Source organism: Macaca thibetana, chromosome 5 (genome assembly GCF_024542745.1).
Source record: "Macaca thibetana thibetana isolate TM-01 chromosome 5, ASM2454274v1, whole genome shotgun sequence".
Lineage (NCBI taxonomy): Eukaryota > Metazoa > Chordata > Mammalia > Primates > Cercopithecidae > Macaca > Macaca thibetana.
Genome location: NC_065582.1, coordinates 182,156,631 through 182,169,872, shown reverse-complemented (window position 1 = coordinate 182,169,872; position 13,242 = coordinate 182,156,631). Strand labels below are relative to the sequence as shown.

General features: G+C 56.6%; 1 protein-coding gene across 11 annotated transcripts in view; it reads right to left on the bottom strand.

The window, feature by feature from the left end:
• Positions 1-13,242, bottom strand: part of LRPAP1 (LDL receptor related protein associated protein 1) — a 768,843-nt gene that overhangs the window by 137,313 nt on the left and 618,288 nt on the right. The window lies entirely within an intron of this gene.

The following is a 13,242-nucleotide window of genomic DNA, read 5'->3' as shown; positions in this document are numbered from 1 at the left end:
GGTCCTTGCGAAGCTGCCTCTGTTGTTGCCGCGCTCAAGCTGGGCCCGGGGGGTGCTGGGGTGGAGGGGGAAGGAGGGTGCAGGCTCCCCAGGTCAGAACCCTTCCTTGGTTCAGAGTGAGGTCTTGAAGGGTCAGGGCAGCAGCATTTCCTGAAGCCTCAGAGAGGCAAAAAAGGTGAGCTTTCTAAGGCAGTAACTTTCCAGAAGTTTCTGAGGTGCCTCCACTGAGCAGGAGATGGGTCACACCCTTTGGACTGTGAGCCAGAGCTTTTCTCCCCACAGAAAGTGGGGCTTCTGGGAACTCCTTGCCCGCATTCTCTGAGGGTGCGTCCTTCCCCGGGAGTCCTAGGCAGTGGCGGGGGTGAGTAGGGTGAATGAATGTGTGGCGGGCGTGGCTGGGAGTGAATGGTGGGTGCCAGTGGGAATGAATGAATGAATGTGTGGCGGGTGTGGTGGGATGAATGAATGTGTGGCAGGCACGGGTGGGAAGGAATGAATGTGTGATGGGTGCTGGTGGGAATGAACGAATATGTGGCAGGTGTGGTAGGGAATGAATGAATATGTGGTGGGTGCAGGTGGGAGTGAATGAAAGTGGGCACCTGTGGGAGTGAATGAACGAATGTATGGCAGCTGTGGGCGGGAAGGACCGAATGTGTGATGGGCGCTGGTGGGAATGAACGAATGAATGTGTGGCAGGCTCGGGGGGAAGGGAGGAATGTGGTGGGCGCGGGTGGGAAGGAATGGATATGTGATGGGTGCAGGTGGAAATGAATGAATGAATGTGTGGCGGGCGTGGGTAGGAATGAATGAATGTTCACATGGGGCAGCCTTGCCCTGCTTACCTTGCCCTGGCCGAGGGCCCCTGCCCTGCGCGGGGCCCTCACTTTCTGGTGTGTAAACCTGGTCAGCCTGGACCTGACTGGGATTGCAGGTCAGCCCGGGCTGGGTGGGATGCCCTGGGCTGGGCCAGGCCAAGCTGGTGGGCATCCTGTGCCCCGTGGAGTCTGACCACGTGCCTCTCTGCACTATTCTGGACCTGAGGAAGTTTCCTCAGCAGGCCCTTGTCCCTGCCTGGCCTTTAAGCTCCTTGGTTTGCCGTCCGGGAGCCAGCGCCAGCCGCCCACGCCCGCCTCTCCCCGCATATAGAGAAGTGCGTCCCCACATCTCCATCCAGCTGGTCCCCAAGGACAGTGGCAGGCGCAGCCCCTCACTGGGGCGTGGCTGAGGATGGTGCCGCTGGGAGATGACTCACCCCATCAAATGTGCGGCATTTGTCATTTTTCTCACCAGTTGCTATTTTTAAAACCCTGTCCTTTAGTTTCTGTAGTAATTTTAAGCCTCTTTTTAATAGAACTTCCAACTCTTTGTGAATCTTACACTCGTTGAAAACGATGGGGTTAAAAATAAATATTTGTTAAACCCCAAACTAAATGCAGACCGACTTCCAGAGCAGACATCAGGCGCAGGGCCTGGGGTCTCCAGGGGGTCTGCCTGCCTGCCAGGGCCGCCTGTGGCGGGGACAGGGTCACTGCCCTACAGCCAGGACACACAACTGTGTGCACTGCCCTGGCCAGCACCCAGCGCCCTCTCCCACCCCTGCTGTCCCCGGAGCCTGGGCCTGAGAGGAACAGGGTGCCGACTAAGGTATTTTGCAGCCAATTGAGGATGGGGCTCCGCTGAGAGCCTGAGACCCGGGTTCCCACTGACACGGAAAGGGGAATCAGAGTCTTGGAGGGAGGGAAGGCTGCTCGTGCTCTGCCCCGGCACCTGGCTCGGTCGGGGGTGCAGACACCTCTGCCAGTGTGCAGGCTCTGAAGCCCACGTTCACAGCTGCCCTTCCGGAATGCCAAGGCGTTGCCTCTCAGATGCCTGGCTGGCTGGAGCCCCACGGTGCCAGGACACTTGGGTTTGGTGAGCCCCTCAGTGTACGAGGTGCCAGCCCCTTTACTTCATGGTTCTCACAATAGTCCTATGGCAGCGGCATAATTCTCATCACATCGGGTGACTGATTGGGGCTTCCTCAGGACAGAGGGTGGGGAGCAGGACCGGGTAGGTGAAGGGGCTGAGCCAGGAGGTGGCTTCAGCTCGAGTTGCACCATGGTCTGGTCCCCCACAGGCACTCCGGAGTGGGAGCTGCACCCTGGGGGGCACTGCCCTGAGGCCAGGGGCCACCTTCTGTGCCTCCACGTGGTCAGTCACTGGCGAGGCCTTCACTGGCGGGAGGACGCCTCCCGGGAGCAGCAGCTCCTGTGGTCAGACTCACCTCTCTGGGGAACGGGGTGGCTGCAGGCTGTCAGCCCTTACTCCCAGGACCTGGTGACGATGCAGCCGCCAGTGCTGGGGACCAGGAGGAGACCCCCGGTGTCTATGCCATAATCTAGACAAAATGCTGATTCAAATTTGAAAAACGCATTTTCCATGATAAAAATGCACATGCATCACTGTGGGCTGTCTCTGTTCCCCAAGGTCATGTTGAAATCCTCATCCCCAGGCTGATGATGCTCGGAGGAGGGAGGTGATTAGGTCATGAATGGGATTAGTTCCCTTATGAAAGAGGGCAGGGAGAGACCCCTCACCCCCTCTGCCAGGTGCCGCACAGTGAAAAGACGGCTGTCCATGAAAAGGTGGCTTCACCAGACACCACATCTGCAGGTGCCTTAATCTTGGCCTTGCAGCCTCCAGAACTGAGAGAAACAGGTTCCTGTTGTTTGTAAGCCTCCCAGGCTATGGTATTTTGTTATAGAAAGCTGAACGGAGTGAGACATGCCCTGTAGAAAATGAAGAATCTGCAGAAAGTTATAAGAAAGGAAGAAAAGCAAAATGGCACGGACCCTCCACTTAGGAATCGTTGACTCTGGCAGACATTAGCACAGTCTTTTACTCTCTCCGTAGGTTTCATACCCAACAGCATGCTGCGGAGGCCCTTCTGCATATGGCGACTCTAAGGCATCACTGGCAATATCATGAAATAACATGAGGTAGAGTTTGATAAATGGGATGACAGACCCTGTCCATCACCAGGAGGCTTATTGGTTTCTTGGTGCAGAAACAAGCCTGAGACTCACATCATTAAATGTAAGTTACAGCCACAAGCATGGAAAACCATTGCTCAAACACCTTGGCAATAACAGTGGCGTGGTGTGGCTTCGCGTGAGTCTTTTTCTTTTTAAGGGGAAAAAGAAACGTTTTGTTCAGTAATTGCTCCTGGATGGGGGCCCAGCCTGCAACAGCTTGGCGTGTGGAAGGCTCTGGTGCCAGGTACAATGCTGAAGAATCAGACGCGGAGAGAGAGTCGCTCTGAACCGCAAGGCCGGGTATGAGGTTGAATCCTGTAGCATTTTAACCTACAAAACGGACAATTTCATATGGTTTCACTGATTGGTCCAAGGCACATTTTGTAGAACCAAGGAAGGAACCAAGCCCAAGAAAAGCAGGGTGGGGAAGCCCTGGGGGCGGAACTCCCCACCACTCCACATCCTCCCTGCCCCCACCCTGCACCGGCCGCGGCCTGATTCTTGAGTCTGGGGTCCCAGTAACTTCCCTAGTCTTGAATTCTTAGCTTCGATTCATCCCTCAGGGTTTGGGACTCATGTTCAAGTCAGCTTTTCAAAGTTGTTCCCGAGGATAGCGTTGTCTGCCCATCGATTTGAGAAGGCCCTTCTGCGACCTTCGGGAACGGGAAAGGTGGCCTGGCACCAACATGTTCCTTCCGGGCATGGAGGCCAGGGTGCTGCTGCATCACTGGGCTCACAAAGTCCGCCGGACCTGCGCGAGGCCCGGCCCTCTGAAATGCACTCCTTTAAGTTCCTGGGAACTTGTTGGTTTGTCCCCAATCCCACCCCCTCCCTCTCCTCACGTTCAGGAACGTGCAGCACTTCCTCCTCTTCCTCACCTGCTCCCCTCCCGGCCTCTTTCCTCTGGGGAGCACCTGCTGCCCGGCTCCCCGCCCCTTCCCGCCACACCCGGGCTCCGTCCTTTCCCGCTTCATTCTCCACGTCACAGATTTTGTCTTCTTCAGCGTCAGTTCTGTATGTTTCTGTTCCCAGGCAGTTTCGATCCACGGGTGGTTTTATTTCATTGCCATCATCCCATTCTCCAGCTCCCGCTGTCTTTCTCATCAGCCTGACTTGCCCATGGCGGGCACGTGACAGTTGCTAAAAATACCCTTCGGGGGGCGGCTGGAAAAGTCATTTTCATGGGGCATCCTCCCTCCCAGGCTTTGAGATTCGGTTGTGTTTGACTTGTCCTGCCGCATCTTTCCAAGGCCCCGGTTGTTGTGTTTCCTCTTCCTCATCCTCGGGTGAGAAAGGGTCCACCCACTCAGGTTTCACCCACACTCGGGGTGTGTGGATGGCCCTCAGCCCAAGTGGCCGGGCCCCGGGCTGGCAGTCTAACCCCTTCCTCAGACTCCGCAGGGGTGGCCTGGCATGCATGGCTCCCGGGACACACATTTCTGGTTTGTCTCTGTCCGGGAGCCCCGTTTCCCGACCCGCTGAATGGATGAAGTGTCAGACAAAACGCCTGCTCTGTACCCAGTGTTAACAGGACCCTGGCCCAGGGTAGGATGCTGCCTTCTGAATGCAGGGCTCACCTCCAGCTCAGCTGTCCCCACTCCTGGTGGGTTTTGAAGACTGATGAGCGGTAGGAGAAGGCAATGTCGGTGCATAGGAGGCAGACCCCGTCTTCTGGTGGGGAAAAGCCTTTTTCTATTTTGGGAAGAGAGAGAGGAGACAAAGCACCTCCTTCCCTATGTTCATCCTGGCAGGCTGGCTCTGTTTCTGCCTGGGAGGCCTTTGCTGCATTTGGAATCACTTTGTAGGGGACACACACTCCCACCTGTCCTAGCTTCCATTGCTCTGTGAACCTTGTTCTCTTATGAGCCCAGACATGGGGAACCTTGGACCAGGGGCTGTTGTAAACCAACAGTCCCACTATTGTTCCAATTTTTCCCACATGGGAGACTGCACCTCTCATTTAAAATGTCAGTTTTTGAGGGGCGGAGGTGACGCCTCACATTTTCTCTGCACCTCCGTCAAGTCTGAAATCGTGCCGGATGCAGAGGAGACACTCAGCTCAGAGTGGCTGTTCTAGTTTAGGGTTGAGGGCTCAGAAGATCCTGGGTTTAGAGTCGGCAGAGGAATCTGTGCTGTGAGAAGTCGATGCATCTCGGTCAGTGTGGGTGGCACAGTGCACGCCTGATCGCGTGTTCTTATGTTTTAAAATTCCACCGCGCTGTCATAAAACAGTTCCTGCGTCAAGGCGGAGCTCACCTCCATCAAGCCGCAGTTTCCTCATCTGCAAAATGGGTGTACTATACCCACTGGTATGGGGTTTTTGGGGGATCTCGAGGACTGAGTCAGGTGATGCTGGGGAATTGAGTGCCCAGGGCCTGGCCCCTCGGGAACTGGAGTTTGTTCATTTTCTTCCTATGTTAGGCGGGAAGGCAGCATGGACTTGCCTGGTTCCCAGCCCCCTGGGGCCAGGGGCACCTCCTGTCCACGGCGTGGATGCTCTAGGACGGGGCCTCCTCCCACTCTGCCCATTCTGCCTATGACACTGGCCCTCCAGGTTTGGTTTAAGTTCCCCAAATGTGCAGCTTCTGTCTCCTCTGGCCTTTTCGATGTGGTTTTTGCCAGAGTGGCCCCTTACGCCGACCTGGGACTGGCACTCACTTCTTCCTGGGATCCCGTCCTGCTCTTGGTTCCTCTTCTCTGCCTTCCCAGGACACCCTCACTCCTTGCTGCTCCCTCTTCCCTCTGGGCATCCTAATGGACACTTTCGAGGCTGCCTCTCCCCTCAGACCATAAGTCTCGAAAGCAGGGACAGCATCTCTCATTCACAGCACAGGTGGGTGGTGACGGATGCATTCTTAAAAATTTAATTGATAACATGACATAAAACGTAACATTTTAACCATTTTACATGCACAGTTTGGTGTCACTAAGCACATTTGCATTGCTGTGAAGCCCTCACTACCTTCCACCCACGGAGCTCTTCATCTTCTCAGACTGAAGCCCTGTCCCCTTTAAACACCAACCGCTCCCCTTCCCACAGCCCCTGACATCCGCCCTTCTCTCTGTCTCTGTCTCTGTCTTTGTCTCTAGGGACCTCATACGACAGACTCCTGCAGGATTTGTCCTTCTGTGACCAGCTTATTCCACTGAGCACACCGCCGTCAAGGTGCTCCCTGTCACAGTGCGCAGGCCGTTCCTTCCAGTTTAAGGTTGGATACTGTAACAAACATATTTCACATAAAGCAAATGGTTGCACATAGCTCCTCTGAGATGGGGTCCCTTGGTTTCTGTTTGGAGCCTTCCAGGGACAGGGAACTCACTTCCACCGGGGGTGGCCACTTCCTTACGGGGCAGGTCTGATACCTAGACTGTCATTTATTTGTACAGAGCTGCTCCTGGCTCTGCACTCTGGCATCCCTGCATGCAGACGGGAGAGGCCTGGCGTCTGCTGCTCTATGACCCGCGTCTCTCACATGGCCTCAGACCCTGGGAGCTCTGGAAGTGGCCTCTTTCTGCCTCCAAGGTGGATGGAAGACATGGCTGGGCCTGGCCTTGCATTTTGACCTGTCCTCTCTGCCAGTCCACCCAACCCAAATGCTCAGAAGGAACTCTACTCGGTGGCCCTCCGTGGGGAGCCACCCAGCACGTTGTGGAGCGGCCTGGAGTGCTGGGGCTGCCTATTCTGGCACTGCCAGCAGCCAGCAGCTTTACCTCTTTATCTAAAAGCAGAGATGTGTGGGGTTTTCCTGCTGCCCACCTTTCCAGGTGGAGAAAGAAATGGGTCCTGGCTCCATGAAGGGGGGGAACCATGTCCCTGTCCCATGCCTCAGTTTCCCCATCTGTACACTGTGGAATGGCAGTGTGTGGGCAGGGCAGGCAGAGGGGCCGCCCCACAGTGCCAGCCTGTGTGCACCAGCTCTGTGGTCATGGCTGCTCCCATCGCTGGGCACTGCCCAGCGCCCGGAGCTCAGTGAGGACTAGAGGTTTTCATCTTTCTCGTTCCCCTACAAACCGACAAACTCAAAAGTTAATATAGTAGCGTGTCTTTGCTCTTTTAAACCAATGCCCTAAGTCACTTCGCCTGTTTGCCTTACACGGGTTAATCAATTACTGAACAATTACAGTATCCTCCTCTCTTTTGCTGTTCGCTGGTGCTCACTAAAGTAAAAGCGAGTGTTGTCTCTTCAGCCCTCACCACTGCCTTCGCTCCGTTGACCCGTGCGGATGTTGAGCCTCCCGCCAGGGCTCAGGGAGTTCACAGTGGGAAGCGGAGGGCTTGAGCAGGGTGGCTCTGCCTGACACTCCACAGCGCCCAGCTGGGCCTGCTTCCAGGTAGTGGGCGGGGGCAGGACCCCCAGGGCGCAGTGCTTCCCCTGCCCTTCCCCACGGGGTTGGGGGCTCTAGAGGCAGCACCCTCCCTGGGGAATCCCGGGGATTCAGGAGCGTCCTGAAGGTGCTCATTTTCATCCGTGGTTAAATGCAGAGTTTGTCATGGCTGCTGGGTTGAGCCCTGGAGCCAGCTCCTGGGCCTGAGCAGCTCTCCTGTCTACAGGTGCTGGCCCACCTTGCCCCTTGCGCTTTTGCACTGGTGCCCCTTGAGAGGGTGGCTTGGGGAAAAGAAAGGCTTGCTTTTGAGTAAATTGGTGACAGAATCCTCTCAGCGAACTTCAGCCTAATTGCTTTTGAAAAATGACTCTGCATGTTATTGTGTTTTGCAAGACATCAAAGGATGTGGAAAATCCATTATAAATACCAGGGTATGCTGCTCGCCCAAAGGGCCGGGGTTACTGAGGTGAGGGTGGGGGTGGAGCCTTGGGTTTCCATTCAGTTCCTTCTGCTGTCCTTCCCCTCCATGGCCCCAGGAAGGGCCCTCTCCTCCCTGGGGCTTGACCTGGTGGCTGGAGGGAGGGAGGGGCCTGTCCGAATTCACCTCCTGCACTGCTGCACCTGGGGCTGCTGCTATGCCCAGGGTTCTTGGGTGCACCAGTAAAGGCAAGCGGCTGGTGGGACAGAGGGAGAAGGCAAAGGGAAATGAAATGCTCCAAGTCCTCTCAAGGCAGAGATTGGCATCTCCCAGCATTGAAGAGGCACTGATGGGCGGGTGAGGCCTGCAGGAGGAAACAAACGAGGTACGCCAGGGGGTGGGGGCCATGGGCTGCCGGGAACAAGGCTGCGTGGTGTGTGCGTGTGTGTGTACATGTGTGTGCTTGTGCATGTGTGTGCACGCGTGTGCATGTGTGTGCTTGTACATGTGTGCATGTGTGTGCTTGTGCCTGTGTGTGTGTGCACTCACTGCAGGTCATGGAGACAGACCTAGAAGGGGGAGTCTGGGCTCCAGGGCCAGCTCTGTGACCTTTAGCCAACAGCTCCTCCTCTCTGAGCCTCAGTGTCCTCTCTGTGCACAGAGGCCCTGGGCCTCAGCCCTGAGCACTGCCCTCTCCCGTGGGCTCTCCAGGTCTGTAGAACAGTTTGCAGAGTGCTGGCCTGGGTCCCAGGGCCCGTCTGTCTCCTGCTTGTTGGTAAGAATCCCTGAAGAATTCTGTGCAGAAGCACTTGTTTCCTCCAGTGGGCATCTGACAGGCACCACAACCTGAGCGTGTGTAGATGGACACTGGTTTCTTCTGCTCTCTGCCTCATCTCAGGTCTGGCCCTGCCACCTGTCCAGGGGCTCAGCCCAGAACCCCGGAATCTGCTTTGATGCCTCCGGATCTGCAGGCGGACTTTGCTCTCGAAGGCACCTGAGTCTCACCTCCTTGGCTGTCAGCTTGGCACAAGTTACCCTGGCTGCTCCCCAGGCTGTTCCTGTGGCCTGGCCCTGGCCTGGGACTCCCACTCTGCTTGTGGTCCTGAAGACAGCCAGAGAGGCCTTTGAGAGTGGAAGGAGACACCATCCGCCGCCACCCGCAGCTGATACTCATAGGGGCCGCCCCCTCGTGCTCTGGATAAAACTCCAACTGGGTACTGTGCCTCCTCGGGTCTCCCTGACCCTGGCCTGGCCAGGGGTTCCAGCCGTCACCAGGGAACGGAGCATCTGTGAGTCCAGGGAATGTGCCTGGCCTGATGCTCTGCCCAGGACCTTTGCGCCTGCCGTCCCCTTCGCGATTCCTCACCTCCTATTGCCCTCTGCAGAGGCACCTCTCCAGTGACCTCCAAGCACACCACCCACTAAATCTCCACCCCTCCTCGGCCTGCCTGCCCTCCCAGCACAGCCACTTTGTCCCCTGCGGCTCCTGAGCTGCTAACTTGCTCACCTGTCTTCTGCTGGAGACCAGGGAGCCCTGCCCTGGCTGGCTGTGGGGTCTGGGAGCAAAACTGTCTTAATAAATTCTCGAAAGAACGGAATATGTGGTTGAATAAATAAGTCCCAGAGAGGAGTTCCTTCTAAAATGGTCTAGTCCAGGCTCCTCAGTTGCAGGTGGCGAAACTGAGGCCCTGAGCAGGGAGGAGGAGGAAGGAAGTTGAGTGGCCCTGCCTGCGTCTCCCACCAGCGCGACCTCACATCCTCCCGCAGCGTGGGAGCAGGGGTTATTACTCCCATTTTCCCAGGAGGAAACCGAGGCCCCTGGCATGGCATCTGTCTTCTGCCACCTCTGGCAGCTCCAGCTCTTTGCTGCCCATACTGGTGAGCAGGTTGGCCACGGGCAATTCCAGGCCAGTGGGAGGAGTGGACCTGGCCAGACCCAGTCTCCAGGGAGAACGAAGGTTCCAGCATGTCCTGGCAGGTTCTAGCAGGTTCTGTAGTCCCTCCTTGACTGAGGCTCCTTTGTCCACATGCCGGTCCTGACTGCCCACCTGTGCAGAACCTGGCAGGGCCAATTCTTTGTCCTCTGCGATTCTGGAACATCTGCTCCCCATCTGGTCATTTCTGCAGCTCTGGGCAGTTCTCTGGTGCCCGAGAGCTCTTCCCTGGCTAAGGTATCCATAAACAGATGGGATCCTGAAAGCTCAGTCCCCTCCCCAGGCCAGGTCCCAGGAGGAGGGCCCTCGCGTGTGGCCACAGGGTCTGGGAAGGTAGCATGAAGGCAGCTGCACCACTAGGCTCAGGAACCCATTGCTCCCCAAGACCTTTGCTCTTGGAGACCCTGACTCCAGCCCATGAGAAGAGTGTGGAGTGTGGTCCACAGGTGCTGAGTGTGAAGCCTGCCCCGCGATTTGTATTCGGTGGTGACCGTGGGTGGTCGCTCATTGCTTCTGGCCCTGGGTCTTGAGGTCTGTGGAGCAGGGTAATGCCACACCCCAGGAGGGGCCTGTGAGAGTACAGGGCTGCCCCACCCCTTCCTCTCTGTGACCCCACCACTGACCCCCCATTCACCTGAGTCTCACTTTCACTTTGGCCCCTCTGACATGTGTGGCACAGGTGGCATGGTCTTCTTCAAATCCAAGTCTGGTGACCCTTCCTTTCCAGGATGGTGGGGGCAGGATGACTCCATCTACCTGGGGACACTTGTCCACCAGTAGCTGCCCTGCTTCCTTCTCTGTGATGGGCACCCAGGGCCAGGGCCCAAGTGATCCGTTCTGCAGAGATGCCGGGTGGCACATGATCCCTTTTGCTGGCTCTGGTGTCTTCATGACCAGCTTCTCTGAGCCGGAGACACTCAGCGTTTCACAATGTGCCATGGCAGCTGGTGCCTGGGGCAACTGGACTTGTGGGCCCTCAGGGTCTGGCTGCCCTGTGGTTGCTGGGACTCCCCTTGTCCTCCCTGCACCCTCACCTGTCCACCCTGTCACCGAGTCTGTCCCCACTACCTCCTGAAGACAGAAGGGTCCAAATGGAGCCCTCCCCCAAGCTGGATAAGGAGCCCTGGTTCTGGGCAGCACCTGAAGGAGGCCATGGGTCTTCAATCACCTGGAGCTGATCCTCCCTTCCCCGGGGCTGATCCTCGCTTTCCTGGGGCTGTCCTCCTCCCTCCCCCGGGGCTAATCTTCCCTTCCTCTGGGCTGTCCCCCTCCTCACCAGTGGCTGACCCTCTCTCCCCTGGGGCTGTCCCCCCACCACCAGGGGCTGATCCTCCCTCCTTTGGGGCTGCTGCCCCAAGGTTCTCAGCCGGTGTGAGCATTGGTAGGACCAGCTGCCGGTAAAGTGTGGGCCTCATAATCCACCGTTACATCTGTGGCCTTCTATGGTGTCCCATCCCCAGGCAGTGAGGGGTCAGGTCTCTAAGGGCAAGCCTGGCTACCTCCCTGGGAGGCTCCCCTGATGCTCCCCTGCCGTTGACACAGAGAGCAGGTGGTGGCCGGACATGGACCTTCCCTCCACCTCCTCCGGGACCATCTGACCCATGCCGATGCCGACCTATTGAGCCTGTTGCTCTGAAAGACCGAAGTTCCTTGGGGCTCCATAAAGGGCCAAGATGGCACCGTAAGTGAGGGCTGCTGATGGTGGTTATGGAGGAGGGTGGAGGCAGGGACAGTCCAATGCCGGGCTGAGCGTAGAGGGCGTGGGGTGGCAGGGACTTGGGTTGGGTCCTGCCCTGGGGGGATCCCACTCCATAAGTGCCACCGGGCAGGGCATTTGTGAAGGCTGACTGGGGCCTGATACACTAACGGGGGCTTTGGGGCTCCCTAGTAGCCGCAGCCAGGACTCAGGCTCTCTCGGGTGGCTCTAGCACGGCCCTGGCAGTTCTGAGATGGATACAGAATGGAGTTGGGCAGATGGTGGAGTCCAAGAGCAGGTAGATCCCACCTGTGACGGTGAGGCGGGCTCCAGGGCCACGAGCTCCCTTGGCTGGCAGGGGGTCCCTGGCCACCTGTGGGGATTCCTGTCCTGAGGGGACAGCTGGACCCTGGACTGAACTCTGCAGTTCTAAGCTTGGGCCAGACGTCTCCTTGGGAAAGTGCACACTGGACAAGGAAGAAACAGCAGATTCCTGCTGGTGAGTGCAGAACAGCCTTTGGGACGGCACGGCTGCCTGGTGCAGTAATGAAGAGGTGGCCCACCACCTTCCCTCCACAGAGGTAGCGCTCTCCGGAGCACTGCACCACTGTCTCCTCTCAGGGTCCTGCAGGCTGAAAGCCCTGCTGAGAGCTGAGAAAGCCGCTTCTGAAACTCTGGGACAAGCTGAGAGACTCATCCCAGCCCCAAGGTAATTGGAGGCATCTGGGTCAGGCAGCATCTGCCTCTTGTCCATCACCTCCCAGTTGTATTTCTTATTTATATTGCTTGATTTCAGGTACACTGAGTTTGTACCATTTACTGTGTATGCAGTGAGGGAAAGGAAGGAAGAAACGTATTCACAGCAGACAGACTCACTGGTTTCAGCCTCTGCAGGGCACATTTGGGGAGGGCCTGCCTGTGGCTGCGGGGTCTTAGTGCTCACCTCATTGACCCCAGCCCATGGGTGTGCCCTGGCCTCGGAACCTGGGGGAGGCTCTGTGGCCAATAAAGTTTGTATTTGCAGGCAAAGCTTCCCTTTCTATCAGGGCTTGTGCTTTGGTGAGGCAAGAGAGGCATCCAGGGTTCAAATGTAAAGAAGAACCAACACCACACTCGCAAGACCCTGACAGTGGGTACCTCCTTAAATTTTGTGCTCTTGGTGCTTCTCTTTCCCTGCCCTAGTCTCAGCTCTGTTTTCTGTATCCTTCCCCATCCATCCATCTATTCATTTATCTGTCCATCATCCATCCACTCATCCATCCATCCATCCAATCCACATATCCATCCATTCATCCACCCATCTATCCATCCATTTATCCAACCACTCATCCATCCATTCAATTATCCATCCATCCACTTATCCATCCATTCATCCATCCATCACTTACCCACCCACTCACCCATCCATCCATTCAACTGTCCATCCATCCATCCATCCATCCATCCATCCATCCATCCATCCACTTATCTTTCCATGCATCTCTCTGTCAATCCAATGAGTAAACACTTCATCAGCACCTACCATAAGCCTACTACAGGGCTTGTACTAGTGTGTAAGCAGGGCTGGGGCTAGGGTACTGCAAGAGAAGTGCCCAGGACACAAAACTGAAGGAGGTGCACATTCTCAGAGTTGTGCAAGTGCAGAGCTGTTGGAAGTTTGGGGAGACAGATGTCCCCACGTCCTACAAGGTTCTCATCAGTAGAGAGCAGATCCAGGTACCAAATGGCAGCTTAATGGAGGCAGCAGGATCCTGGTATCCCCCAAGCCGGGGGTGCTTGGTAAAGGTGGGCCAGAGGATGCAGCTGGGTTCTGTCCAGTGTAGGCTGGAGATGCTTCTCAATCAATCAATCAAT